Source organism: Marmota marmota, unplaced genomic scaffold (genome assembly GCF_001458135.2).
Source record: "Marmota marmota marmota unplaced genomic scaffold, marMar, whole genome shotgun sequence".
NCBI lineage: Eukaryota > Metazoa > Chordata > Mammalia > Rodentia > Sciuridae > Marmota > Marmota marmota.
In genome coordinates, this window is record NW_026000051.1 from 7,297,587 (window position 1) to 7,308,943 (window position 11,357).

The following is an 11,357-nucleotide window of genomic DNA, read 5'->3' on the forward strand; positions in this document are numbered from 1 at the left end:
TTTTTTTTTTTTTTTTTTTTTTTGTACTGGGAATTGAAACCAGATGCGCATTACCACTGAGCCACTTCCCCAGCTCTTTTTATTTTTTTTATTTTGAGGCAGAGGACAGAGTCTCATTTAGTTGCTTAGGGCTTTGCTAAGTTGCTGAGACTGACATGGAACTTGCAATACTCCTGCCTCAGCCTCCCAAGTTGTTGGGATTACAGGTGTGCACAACAGCACCTGTCTCCATTTGCCTTTCTTTATGGAGAATTTTACATTAATAGGGTATCATTGTTTGAAGCTTGTGCTTTTTATTATACTATGCTGCTGCTCCAAATTGGTTATATTGAATGATTTTGAATTGCTGTTCTTAGCAAGTAACAGAAATTGAGCTGTGTATTAATTAATGCTTAACTTTTTTTGAAGCAGTTTTTTTTTTTTTTGCTCCTAAAGTGTACAATTTTGGTACAAATTATAGGGGAGTCTTAGAATTCTTGGTTTATTCATGACAGTGGCTCTTCTTACTATATTTGTGATTCACATTATTAGGCCTTTGGCCTTCTAGGTGGACCAGAAATTCATTGATCTACTAAGCTTTAAAATCTATGCAAGCAGTGAGTGTGTTGAATTTTTTAAATGGATTGCTGTATGTGTGCTTTTAAAGTTTGTTAAAATAAATTCCCTCCAAATGCCAATCTCAGAGTCAAATTTTCTCAACTGTAAAGAGGGGTCACTACTTCATGATTAAATAGAAATGCACAGTGCATGAGACATGAAGAATTCTTTATAAATGGGGGTTGTTATTTTAAGTTATTTTTTTTTAAGGTAAGAGTTTGTATCTCATAGAACTCTGTTATTCAGCAAGTGTTATCAATTTAACATAGCTAAAAAATAGGAAGTAGAAGTAACTAGCTTAAGTAGGTATCTGAGTCCATGCGTTAAAACTGAAATCCTTTATTCATGAGAAAGTCTTTAGCCTGTGCCTCAAGGATTTTTCAGTATTATACTGCTCTGCATAGTTGCTGATCTTGTTGGTGACATTAAGTCATGATATTGATCAGGATTTTTTCATTACAAATCTGACTTGAGTATAAAAGAGAATTTTTTGGTTCTCAATATTGAAAAGTGCAGTGGTAAAACTGGTTTTCGGTTTTGCCAGATCTAGGTTTTCTAATCATGTTTTCACAGATTTGCCTTTATTTTTATTTTTTTATTGGTTGTTCAAAACATTACAAAGCTCTTGACATATCGTATTTCATACATTTGATTCAAGTGGGTTATGAACTCCCATTTTTACCCCGTATACAGATTGCAGAATCACATCGGTTACACATCCATGTTTTTACATATTGCCATACTAGTGACTGTTGTATTCTGCTATCTTTCCTATCCTCTACTATCCCCCCCTCTCCCATCTTCTCTCTCTACCCCATCTACTGTAATTCATTTCTCTCCCTTGATTTTTTTTTTCCCTTTCCCCTCACATCCTCTTATATGTAATTTTGTATAACAATGAGGGTCTCCTTCCATTTCCATGCAATTTCCCTTCTCTCTCCCTTTCCCTCCCACACAGATTTGCCTTTAGCTCTGGGTTCTCTGTCTTCTGTGTTGAGTTCATTTCTGGGCAAGCGCTTCCATTAGAGTGGTAAAGATAGCTACTAACAAATCAAACTTATATTCTACCATTTTAACTACCCAAATGGCAAAAGAGTGTCTTATAGGTCCAAGTACTGATTCTAATAGGTCCTGTCTGAGTCATGTGCACATCTGTGAACCAAACTCTGAGGTGTCTGGGGAGAGTGAGGGAGTCATTTCCTCCTGGATTCAATGGCCAGAGAATGGGGCAGGCTAGTAGTTTCTCAGAGGAAAATCTGGTGCTGTTCCCAGACAAAGGGAGAATGAATGGATGCTGGGCAGCTAAGAGATGCCTTTTGAAGCTATCAAAAAAATGTTGTATTCAAAATATTCTTTCCAAAAAGGCAGTGAGATATGTAATCTAGTTTGGAAAGATTTTCAGCTCAAATGATTAAGTTTCAATGCTTAAAAATGTAGATCTTCAACTTCCTTGAAAACTGTCATATAAAACTGATTTCCCAGGAGTCTTCATGACTTATTATCATGCATTTAATTCTTTAATTACCTATTCTTTGAACATTCATTTTTAGGTTTATCACAGCACTGGACTGTAGAGAATGGAGTGTTAGCTTTATAATATAGGAACTAGGCCTCATGTTTTAAATGCTTAGGAGACTTAAAAAAAATAAAAACCTTTAGGAAGTTGTATTTTAGCTTTTGAACTTCTTTTGGTATTATTTTGTAACACATTTTGTATTTCCTTCTTTGTGTTACATTGAAAACATGCAGTCTGCTTGAAGGCTTTCATTAGAAAAAGAAAGATATCACCATGAGCTTGCTTTGCCCAGCAGGAGACTTTAATAAGTTGCTCGATTTAAAGAGAATTTTTTTTTTAACCTTTAATGTGTTCTTAGGCATTAGACATTTCTGCTATCATGAAACTGTATTTGAAGAGAAAATAAATGTAGATTAATTGCATCTAGATTATAACAATGTCATTAAGTGACTTCAGGGATAATTTGTAATAAAAACAATGCAATAACAGACAAATCTGTAGGCTTGGAAATCAGACAGACTTAAGTTCAGATTTCTTCAGCCACTCACTAATTGTTTGACTTTAGGAAAGTTATTTAAACTGAATTTTAGTTTGCCCATTGTGTAAATGGGACTTATATCTACTTGGTAGGTTGTTTTGTAAATTAGAGATTATATGTATTAAAATGTCTAACACAGGAACTGGCACAAACAAAGCATTCTTGTGGTGACTTAATTTAAGATCATCCTCAAGTTAAAAGCATTATTTATGCTCCAAACAAAAACAAAACAGTAAAACTTCATAATTGTGATGTCATTAAGAGAGTAAATCAGATAGAATTTATTGAAATTCCTTTTTGAAAAGGTTCAAATATTAGAATAATAGTAATGATTACATGAAAGATATGAAAACTTGATGAAAAGAAAGCTGTCTGAATTGACCAGTTTTTTTGTTTTTGTTTTTTTTTTTCAGGAAATGTAGGATTAATTCTGAATTGTTCTCAGAAAAACATACTTCTGGCACATGAATAATTTAAATGATCAACCTGTATATTTTTTCTTGCACTTATGTGTCACAGTTACATTTTAATAAGAACTCTGTGATCAATCCTTAGTAACTAGAGTTTTTATTTAAATTGTCTATTTGTGAGAAGATCCAGATGCCAAGAGAATAAGCTAGTATCAGATTTATTAAAATAGCCCATTTCTGGAATATGGTCTATAGTTAGTATATATTTAGCCCAGTTTTCGTTCCTCAACAGTAATGATCACTGATACTCAGAATGATGGAATTGGCTTCTTGAACATCAAAGGAAATTTCCATTAGTTATTGGCTTATACTTATCATGAAAATAAAACACAACGAAGGTATTTGGGAAAGATTTTCTACAGACTGAAGTGAAAAGTAATGTATTTTCATCACAACCCTAAATGAAGTAGAAAATCAGCTAAGTAGAAAATTTATTTTCTTTTCCTACTAAATATTTTTTTTTAACATTTTTTAGGTGTAGATGGACACAACACAATGCCCTTATTTTTATGTGGTGTTGAGGATCGAACCCGGTCTCACCCATGTTAGGCAAGCGCTCTACTGATGAGCCACAATCCCAGCCCCCTACTAAATATTTTTGTTAATAGAAATCTATCCCCTTAAAAATAGCCCCCGCCCCAATGTAATTAGTAAAATCTAATTGACAGTGTGGTGTCTGGAGTGAGATTGTCTAGGTTCAAATTCCAGCTCTCTTAGGACATAGTCTGTGTGATTTTTGGAAAATTACTTAATTTCTTTTAGTTCCCTAAACAGTAAAATGGGGAAGATGATAATGATAATAATATCTCATAGTATTATGAGAATTAAATCAGAAAAAAATACTTAAAAATAATCAGAGGACATGTCACAATAGCTCTTGTCTTTTAAAGAAAAAAAAGAGTTTCATTTAGTAGTTTTTTTTTTAACATTTTCTTTTTCAAATATCTTTGTATTTATTTATTTTTATGTGGTGCTCAAGATTGAACCCAGTGCCTCACGCATGCAAGACAAGTGCGCTACCACTGAGCTACAATCCCAGCCCCTGTTTTTTTTTTTTTTTTTTAAAGATACTGAGGATTGAATCCAGGGCCTTGCGCATGCTAGGCAAGCACTTACCAATGAACCACAGCCCCAGCCCCTTTTTATTTTATTTTGAGACAGGATCTCAATAAATTGCCAGATTGGCCTTGAATGTACAATTCTGCCTTGGCTTCCTGAATAGCTGGGATTACAAGTGGATTAAGTTGAAATTGTTTTGATCCTTTAAACTAGAACAGAATCATCAGCACCCTTTTTGAATTGAGGAAGTGCCACCTGCTCCTGTGGTGGACTGTCTGATTCTGCACACTTGGTAGAAGTAGAGCATTGGGACTAGTCCTAAGGCACTTAAGGACTAGGATCTTTGGGAAGCTTTACTAAGTTTTGTTTTTGCCTTCAGCAGCCCCAGCAAGTCCAGTTTAGGCTTTTAAAAAGTTCATAATCCCTGGAGGACCCTGGAACACACTGTCTAGTTTCTCTTGTGTTTGCTGAATGGAGATTGAGTAGATCCAGGTTTTATTTGGGCATTTCCGGATATGCTGTGGGATCAAAGCTTGGGTCTAGATCCATTTTAAGTAGAAAATTGGTAGAGCTGACCATGGTTATGTGTTTCCTTTTCGTTTTGAAAGATTTTTAAAAATGTTACACTTCTCCATTTAACAGTATTTATAACAAACTTACTGTTGATAGGTAATGGAGATAGGGGAGGACATACTCATGGAAGGAAAAGCCATTTGCAAAGCCATGGAGAATATTGATTTCTGCTTTTATTAATAAATATTATTTTGAGTCAGTTTCTTATGAGCTTGAGGGTGTGATCTTGCTCCTTAAGAATGTCAGTTCCACTAGGGCAGAGAGCTTGATTTGATTCATTGATGTGTTCCTAGCACTTAGAACAGTGATTGGTACACTTAGTACATGTTGGATTAATGAATGAATTGACATCATTCTAGCTTAATGCAGAGAACCTTGATGTTTTGATTATTCTTTGCAGTTTTGCTGATGATAAATATCTCATTTCCAGTGGGTTAAATGGCTGTTTGATTTGTGCTATTCTCTTTTTTAATGGAAATCTGTGGGTACCTCTAGGGGGAGGGCATTTATGTTAGAGGCATGAATTCTGTTGCCATTTTCTCTCCAGTGATTTTTCTGGAAGATGCTATTCTGCCTTTTCTATGAGCAGATGTGCTCAGGATGAAAGGTTTAAAGGAAGGCGGGTTCACATTTGTCTCACCAGGCGAGGGATGCCTTTTCCTCTCCATTTAGTAAGTGTCCATCAGACTTCTCAGAGTACAATGAGGCATTTACCCCAGGCCTCAGCAGCAGCCCATACTTTTTGCATTTTAGGCTTTTTCTGCCACCCCTGGGAAACTGCCTGGTGGTCTGGCATCATGGGAATTTGTATCACTAAAAGCAGTTTCCCTGCCTGCTCCTCTAGCAGAAGCAGACTAGGGTATAATGGGAAGAGACTTGGATCTGAGTTATGATTCTGCAGCTAGTAGCCTTCTGACCTTAAGGAATTATTCATATATGTATTTTTTGTTGAGTTTCTTATTTGCAGAGTTTGACAGTGCTTATCTTTTAGGGTTGCTGTAAGATTTAAATAAAATAGTAACTATAAAATAATTAACAGTGCTTAGTTAGTTTTCTTCCTTTTCCTGTCACATCAAATCATTGGTTCCCACTCTTTCAACCTCTTGACACAGAAAGACAGCTATATTATTTTTCATAATATAGAAGACTATAGAGGCTTTGAAACACTTGGTAAGGCTTTTTAAAAAAATTTTCCTGAGGCAACATGGAATTTTATTAATATATTTTCAACGACATGGAACAGCTACTTTTTTGTTTATGTAATAAAACCCAAATACAAATTTAAAAACTTTTCCAGACTGTGAACTTAAAATCAGGGTCTTCTAAGACAGTTTCTATGCCAATATTTAGAAAAAGAGGGAGAGAAAGAAAGAAAAATGTATGTGTGGTAAAAGAGATATTTTAGCCTGCTTTTGTAACTTTAGCTTTGCATGCAATGTGCCAAAAGTTATTTCTCCCTAGGGACCGCCTCTTTCAACAGTTTGTGAAGGCAGCATAAATTCTCACTTGGTGTTCAAGGAAGATGGTAATACAATTTAGTACAACCAAAGTATTTTTTTTTTTTTAACTTGTTAGAAACCAAAATGTGATTGCAGTGGCAAAGTTGTCAGCACACTTGAGTTTAACAAGTGTTCCAAGGATTAGTAAAGGAAATGTAGTTTACTCTGCAGCTTTTATGACAAAGAATTTAAAAGGTTTTGCTCTAAGCCCCACCATGTGTTTCTTCCTTTTCTCCAAAACATACCTCTAAGTTGAAAAGAGAGATGAATCTCTTAGGGAGAAACTATTAACTCTGAGGGAGTTTATCTTTGTTTGAGAGGAAGCAGAGCATTTACATTTGAATTGACTCTGAGTGTAGCTTGTGCCCTAATCTCATTCCTCCTAGAAGTTGGTGTGGAGTTTAAGTACTTCCTACTTTGTGTTCTGGTCCTTGTAATGCCATCTTAATTTTCTTGGGGGATCATAAGTTTTGTAATTCAAAATAAGCCAACTTCTGGGACATAGAACCTTGGTTGTACACAGGCATATTTTCTGTAATTGTTGTATTAGTATTGTCTTGTAAAGGACCATTGGCCAGAATTGTCTCATTTTCACACAATTTACTACTACACTGAAAATGCTATAAAAACACGAAATATTGCAAAAAGTTTGAAAAGAGAGAATACAGTAACTTCTATCACAGTTCTGAGTTTCGAATATTCAGATTTTTGAATATTCTCATTTGACATAGTTGTAGTTGGTGTACAGTTTAAACGAGAAAAAGTAAGACCTTAATATGTACCATAAAACATTTTCATCCGTTTTTGAGGCTGCATCAAAGTTTTATAATTAATTCAGCCAGCTCCCTATTATTATACATGCAAATTCAGCCTTTTTTTTGAAATAAGATTAATGTTACTATTTTGTGGACTTTTGTGACCAAATCTTTTTTGGTGGTGGTGGTGGTGGTGTGTGTATGTAGAGAAAGGTATAGGGACATAAGGCTGAGAAGGGTTATGTCAAAAATAAGGTATATTACAGATGAAAAGTCTTTTTTTAATTCAAAATTTGTAAGAAATCTTGATGTGAGCCATTATTTTGGAGCAAAAAAAAATGTATTAACAGCTTGTATTAATTAGTATTTTGCTCTATGATGATTAAAGTACTATTTTAAAAAGTTAAAACTTTAGATATTCTTATATTGATTTTTAATGCCAGCTTCTATTGCTCATTTACTTTTTTATATGATTTGAGGAACATTTCTGCTGATGGAGGATTTAAGTCATATTAGATTAAAGAGAATAGAAATCATCTACGTAAAGATTTGTTGATGGGAGGAATTCTTTGTATTTGTTCTTATGTTTTACTGGACAGTCATGGCCTAGACCCAAGGCTGGACTTTGCTTTTGCAGCAATTGTGAAATCCTCACCTTATAAACATAAAATGTTCTTGGTAAAGTTTGTTTCTATAGCTAGGGATTGACATTCAGACCCACCCCAAAATAGACAGGGTGTGAATGATACTTCATGGGTGTCAGATGAAGGAAAACTTGTTGGGGCTATGGTTTAATTAAGCCCAATGGCCTTTTAAATTAAAGAAAAAAAATTTATTATGTATTAATAAGTTAGGGCTTGGGGAGGTAACCTATGTTTGCTCCTTAGAGGATGTGACAAGAATTTTGATTTGGCTAAAAGAGCTTGTGTAGTGTGATACTAGCTTGAAAATGCTTTGCCTGGCATTTGCACTGGGTGTATTTGGAGAGGAGAGTCTTCTGGCCCCGTGTATTTAAAAGTGTTTGTGAGTGTGCTTAGAAAATGGCAGCATTTGCTGGTCTTGGTTGTCAATGTCTGCTGCTCCTGACTGTGTTTAACCAGAAAGGGAAACTCAGAGTAGAAAAGGTCTCACTCCCAAGACTTTACAAGAAAACCCCTCTTTGTTGATTTATATATATATATTTTAAAGGAGCTTGACATCTTCATCAAGTTCACAGTGGGCTTGCTTTGTTTGCTTTCTCTTGAATGCTTGATAAGATTTTTCTTCTATTGTTTTGTGCAGCAAGAACAGATCTTTCCATGGCTGGGGTGGGTTTTTTGTAAATCCACAATATGGTCATTGTCTGATGGTGAATAATTGTGGCTGCTTTTTGTACAACCAGAACTAAGGCTTTGGCTGTGAACAGATTCCTTCTTAGCGTGAAAAGGGACTAATCCATGTAAATACAGCCCCAAAATAAAGCTTTACAGAAAAAGGGGAAGGCCGCTAAGCAGGAGGGCACAGGTCAGCAATTTAACCTTTAACCTAACAAATAAGAAGCATGAAAGTTCCAGAATTGGTTTACAAAAGAAAGCTCCTGTGATCTGTCAGTTTTTCTTTTCAGGAGGGAACTGGGTGAGAGATCTGACTGACAGCTAGTGCCTTTTAACTGCAGATTGAAATTAACTGCCAAATTGAAACTTGAATATTTGAAGGAGAATATTTTTTAAATAAGGAGGTGACAAAATAGACAGTATAGGCATTGGTCAGGATCTCACATGGGATTTTTACCTTGAAAGCATGGAGTAGGCTTAGGACTAGACTACCTTTAGGATCCCTTCCAAGTTTAGTAGAGAGTCTGTGGTCTGACTCTTAACAGTCAAATTAGACGTGAACTTTGCAGTTTAAGGCCAGATGAAACTCTTTCCCTTTTCCTAGCATCATAACTGATACCCTTTGTAGACTTTTCATGGCTCCATAAATTAATTGTAGCCTTTAACTAAAGATTTAAGAGCTTTTTGTAAATGTAATTAATATGTTTTCCACAAAAGAGCCATCTTGAGATTTCATAATATGTACAACTATTATGACCCCATGCATTATTAGAAACTCTTAAGTGTGGGGTAGAGCACTGTAAAGCAGAGGATGCAGGCTTGCTTTCATGCACTCCTGTTTGGTTCCACATGCTTAGGCATTATTAGCAGATACAATCAAGTAAACTAAAGTGGCAGAACATGAAGTATAAATGTTTATTAGGCAATGCACTGGGGAAATGGGAGATGTGCAAAACAAGGGCTTGCTCTTCTCCTCCATGGACCAGAAGAGTTAAGAAAATAAGGTTTGTGCTAAGTGGTAAGTTTTACTTTTATGCTGTTGTGCTCATTTACAAACTTTGCAAACAGTTTGTATTTATTTAATCACAACAGGTAATCTTGTTAATGAGTGTTAGTTTTTGCTTAAAGCATAATGCATGTGAAGTCAGCTGTTCTGTCTCACTATGGAGAATTCTGTAACTGATAAAAACTTTAATTACAAGGAGTCATTCAGATTAAAAAGAAACAATGAACTAATGACTTTAAAGTAGGCTCCCTGTAGATTAATAAGAATAGTAATTATACTTTGTAACTCCATTGTGGAAACAAAGTCCCAGGGAGGATACTGATTTGGTTTTTTCACTTGTCCTTACAGTATTGTATGGGTTGTTTAAAATTCATTCTGAGGGCTTATTGGACTACCTCAGTTTCTCCAAGGTCTACAGAGATCAGAGGCAAGATAAAGCTTCAGATTAAAATGAGCATAAAGTTAAGGGGCCACTCTTACATAGCTCAGGTGCGTTTCTCTTTCCTTGCTGGCTATCATAGCCTCCTATCTGGCCTTTTTGCTTTCCTTCACAACCATATTTCATGTTGTTATTTGAGCTATTTTTAAAAAATACAGTAGAGACCACATCATTCCCCTCCCTACTGCTTTCCATTGTCCTGTATTTCCCCAAGCTAAAGTTAAGTTCATCTGCAGGGTGAATAAGGTCTTCCATGATCCATCTTCTACCTACTCAACTTCACCCTAGCCACCTGACCTCCTCCTAAATGTGCATTTTCCAATGTGTTCCAACCAAATTTCATGCATGTTTTCTATTTCCATATCATATTTGAAAAAATATAAAAGGAGTTAATATTTTTGACATGGGAAATGCAATGATGATGCTTTTTTTAAAATATATTTTTTAGTTGTAGATGAACACACCGTATCTATTTATTTTTATGTGGTGCTGAGGATTGAATCCAGTGCCTTCCACATGCGAGGCAAGCGCTTTACCACTGAGCTACAGCCCCAGCCCCAACGATGATGCTTTGAATATTGCTAACATTTGTGTAGCTTTGTACTTTGTAAGCATTTCTGTGTTCTTTAATCTTCACAGCAACAATACAGAAGGGACAGTGTTTTCTGAGATGTTCTCAATAAAAATTTGAATAAATAGATGAATAAATGAATGAGTGAACGGCGGAGCCAGGAAACTGAATTTTCTCTCTGAATCCTACTTAATATCTGTATAATTTGGATAAGTAATTTAACCTCCCTGAGCCTATTTGCTAATCTGTAAAATTGGTCTATACTTGTCTTGCTTGTCATACTAGATGGTGTGAGGACTGAATGAAATAATGTAAAAAAAATGCTTTTTAAACTGTAAACACTATGCAGATGTTATTATTGCTAAGATTCAAAGTTTACTACAGGTCCTATAAGTGAAGAGAAAACTGTCATAGATATAGATTTGTGGGTTTTTTTTTTTGGTGCCAGGAATTGAACTTAGAGGCACTCAACCACTGAGCCATATTCCTGGCCCTATTTTGTATTTCTTTATTTAGAGGCAGGGTCTCACTGAGTTGCTTAGCACCTCACTGTTGCTGAGGCTGGCTTTGAACTCTTGATCCTCTCACCTCAGCCTCCCGAGCTGCTGGGATTATAGGCATGTGCCACTGTACCCAGCCAGATTTATGTTTTAATGACAAAACAACAGACCGGTTTCATTTAAGTAATTTAAATATATACGTATTTTGATTGAATATAGAAAATAGCATAGCCTTGTTTTGTTTCATATAGAAAACGTCAGGTTTTACTATTAGTAAATGCTAGCCAAGGAGCACATCGTATATGGTAGATGGTTATTCAGGTGCAATGTTTAGATGCTCCACTGTAATCCCAGCAACTCTGGAGGCTGAGGCAGGAGGATCATAAGTTCAAAGCCAGCCTCAGCAACTTAGTGAGAACCTATTTCAAAATAAAAAACAAAAAGAGCTGAGGATGTGGCTCAGTGGTTAAGCATCCCTGGCTTCAATCCCTAGTGCAAAAAAAAAAAAAAAAAAAAAAAAT

General features: G+C 35.5%; 1 protein-coding gene across 21 annotated transcripts in view; it reads left to right on the top strand.

The window, feature by feature from the left end:
• Dennd1a (DENN domain containing 1A) overlaps positions 1–11,357 on the top strand; it is a 462,364-nt gene that overhangs the window by 10,205 nt on the left and 440,802 nt on the right. The window lies entirely within an intron of this gene.